The sequence below is a fragment of the Panicum virgatum genome, chromosome 5N, assembly GCF_016808335.1.
Source record: "Panicum virgatum strain AP13 chromosome 5N, P.virgatum_v5, whole genome shotgun sequence".
Classification (NCBI taxonomy): Eukaryota; Viridiplantae; Streptophyta; class Magnoliopsida; order Poales; family Poaceae; genus Panicum; species Panicum virgatum.
The window spans coordinates 64,272,041-64,275,774 of record NC_053149.1 but is presented as its reverse complement, the minus strand read 5'-3'; the positions used below and the strand labels follow the sequence as shown (position 1 = coordinate 64,275,774).

The 3,734-nt window shown below is 44.0% G+C and overlaps 1 pseudogene; it reads right to left on the bottom strand.

Moving 5' to 3' along the window:
- Positions 1-3,163, bottom strand: LOC120676124 (annotated as a pseudogene).
- Positions 3,164-3,734: the final 571 nt, after the last annotated feature.

Here is a 3,734-nt window from a genome sequence, read left to right as displayed (position 1 = left end):
AAAATTTTACGATTTCATCCTAGATTTTCTTAAGAATAGCAGTCATGTTCGCCCGTGGCTTGCAGAGAGCTTCCAGAGGAACAGCCTTAAACATGACGGGGCCAGTGCCTGTTGCCATGTCAATCTCTCCGTCTCCAATCCTGCTCCAATCGAAGCATTGCAGCAGCACCCCCAGAACCAGCCCCATGGTTCGCATTGCAAGATTCTCCCCGGGACACTTGCGCCTCCCCATCCCGAATGGTATCATAAACTTTCCCTCTGCTCTGCCGTGCTCAAACCTCTCCGGCCTGAACTCCTCCGGGTCCTCCCATGTAGCTGGATCCCTGTGGATGGCATACGCATTGACAAGGACCATGGACCCTGCCAGGACATTGTATCCGTGGATCTTGCAGTCAGTGGATGCCTCGTGTGGCAGTAGCATTGTCGCGGCAGGGTACAACCGGAGAGTCTCGTTGATGATGCAGGGGAGGTAAGGCAGGTGGGGAAGGTCATTCTTGTCAAGAAGACGACCCCCTCCGACGTTCAAGTCGATTTCTTCTTGTGCCTTTTTCAATACATTTGGGTGGTTAAGCAGGAGCGTCATTGCCCACTCCATAGTTGTTGAGGTCGTCTCTGTGCCAGTGCCCAGCAGATTCTTCAATCCAAATAAGAGAAAAAAATATATATCAGAGATGGAAAGAGAGCATGATTATTAAGGACACCAGCCTATCAACCATGCTCCCGCACGAGCTAACTAGGATTAATATAAGAATATGATCAATAATTATAATTATCTATCTCACGCATTTTTTCATCTATTAAATATTCTAACATATACTCTAAAACATATATTTATCATTATCTAGTTACAATAAATTTCATTCTGCATGACCTCCATATATATTCGATATTTATATTCAATATATATTTAGTTGAAATATTTCTTTGTGAGTTGTTATTTTTATCTCTTCCATTATACACGAACATGGTGACACATATCGTGGTTAGTATTTTATATAAAAAATAATATTAATATATTAATAATGATAGAAATAGTAATATAAAATATTATATTGGTGCACTTTAATATTTTATTATAATTATATAATTTAGATTCAGATTTAGGAGTAATTTAACTTCTAATAATGATATAATTGGATAATTTATATGCAAATTTAGGGGGTTATTTGTATTATTTTTATAATGCATAGATGGGTAATTTATATAGAAATTAGTTGGTTACTTTAGATCTTTATAATGGCAGAGGTGAGTAATTTAGATATATATTTAGAGGGTTATTTTAGTCTATTATCATAATAGCAGAGGTGTGTAATTTATTAGGAAAGATAGCATATCTTATAACTATTATAATTAGAGTTGTTCGATTGATTGCTAGATATTTCTGATTTTTGTGAGAATTTATAGGATTCCTCTTTTTCTAGTGTCCATCTAGGATACTAGATGGCTTCACGTGGAAGCTCCAAAAGACTCTCAAATCTTACTATTACTAATTGGAGGCTCATTTGGAGCCTCCATATAAAGCCACATAGGATCCTGGATGGACACTCTGAAAAATCCTATAAATTCTCACAAAAATAAAAAATATCCGGCCATCAATCCAACAACTCTAATTATAATAACCATCGGATCTGTTATCTTTTCTAATAAATTACCCATATTTGTCATTATGAAAATAGACTAAAGTAACCCCCTAAATATGTATCTAAATTAGCCACCTCTGTCATTATTTAAAAAATCTAAAATAACCCCCTAGTCTTTGTGTAAATTACCCACCTATGCCATTATAGAAATAATACAAATATCACCCTAAATTTGCTTATAAATGTCCAATTATGTCATTATTATTACAAGTTAAATTACTCATAAATCTGAATCTAAATTATATAATTATAATAATATATTAAAGTGCACAAACATAAAAATCTAAATTAATATTTCTATCATATTAATGTATTAATTTATATTATTATTTATATAAAAATACTATCCACGATATATGTCACCATATATTCATATATGATGGAAAAGATAAAAATATCAATTCACAAACAAATAGTTCAACTAAGCATATATTGAATACATATGGAGGTGTGATGCAAAATGAAATCTATTGTAAACAAATAATGATAAATATATTTTTTGGAGTATGTGTTAGAATGTTTAATAGATGAAAAGAGCATGAGATAGATAATTATAATTATTGACATCATTCTTATATTAATTCTAATTAGTCCATGCGGGAGCATGATAGACTAGTTTGTAATAATAGTAAGAACGAAATATGAAATATGGATAGTGCCACTCACTGCCACGAGAGCGTTGAAAAAAGTGTCGGTGTAGACGTCGGGCTCTGTTTTCTGCAGCGACAGCATGACGCCGATCATGCTCTTATCGTCGGAGTTGTTAACGTCATCCTTGCCGTTCTTGCATTCTAGCTGCTCTAGCTTCTCCCTCTCTGCATCGATCATCTTGTAGATGAACGTGTTCCTTCGGTTAACCGCGTCCCTGAGCTTCTTCTTCACGCCGGAGACATCGAACCACCGAAGCAGAGGCATGTAGTCCCAGAGGTTGGCCACACCAACAAGAGGGACGATCACGTCGAATATGTCCATCTCCCGCGCCTCCTTGGACATGTCCTCGTCCGTGTCATCGAAGTAGGTGTTCCTGGTCTGCGCCATGATCTCCATGAGGACGCTATAGGAGAGCTCGAACAGCCTCCGCTTTAGCTCGACCCTGGCGGTGCCGCCCGGCGCGGCGGCTGAGGCGCGGGCAAGGCGGCGCGCCATGGCACGCAGCTCGCGGGAGATGACGTTGTCCGACATGATGTTGATGCGGTGGCCTGAGAGGAGGTGCACGGTGGCGACGCGGCGCATGGTGCACCAGAGCGCGCCGTAGTTGGCGAGGGTGAGCACCGAGTAGTCGAAGGAGGCCTCCCGGAGAAGCACTCCTTCGCCAGCCCCGCCGTGCCGATGACGACGGCGTGGCGGCCGCCAAAACGAAGGTGGACGGCCGGGCCGTGGCGCGCCGCGAGGTTGGCGAGCGAGGCATAGAGCGGCTTCTTGAGCAAGGGGAGGTGGCCGAGGATGGGGAGCGCGAACCACGGCCCAGGTGGCAGCCGCCGCCGCAGCTTCCTGATGCGACCCATCAAGAAGTGGTGAAGCATGATGTAACACCCAGGAAACCCCAGACGGTCCGCTCTGGAGCGGCGGACGGTCCGTCCAGGTAACACCCAGATATTTATCTGGTTGTGAGCCCCTGTTGTCATATCCTCCTTCCTCCTCATTCCATCGATCAGAGACGAGCTCCGCTCGTCCGCTTGCTCCACCGTCGCCCCCTTCCTTCGATCTCCCTCCTGCGGCCACCATACCTCAATTCCTCGCGCGAGCACCTTCCCCAGCACCTCCTCCACCTTCCCCAACCCCCAGATCGGCTTCTCCCCAGCCGGAATCGCCCCAACCACCACCGGTCACCATTGGAGCCGCTTGAAGCTTTGCTCCACCGTCGATCCACTTCTCCGATCATCTTCCGCCCGAACTGACCGCAAGAATGGATTCGTGGTGAGTTACTTGTGCTCCCCGGCCTTTTTCCCCTTCCGTTGTGCGTCGCCGGCGCCGGTGAACGGCTGTCGTGCGATGTTAAAAAGACGAACCGCGGGCGGTCTGCTCAGGGGGGCCGGACAGTCCGCAAGTTAGGATAGAGTTTGTCCAGAGGCGTTGTGTTTCTAGTGGTCTCGC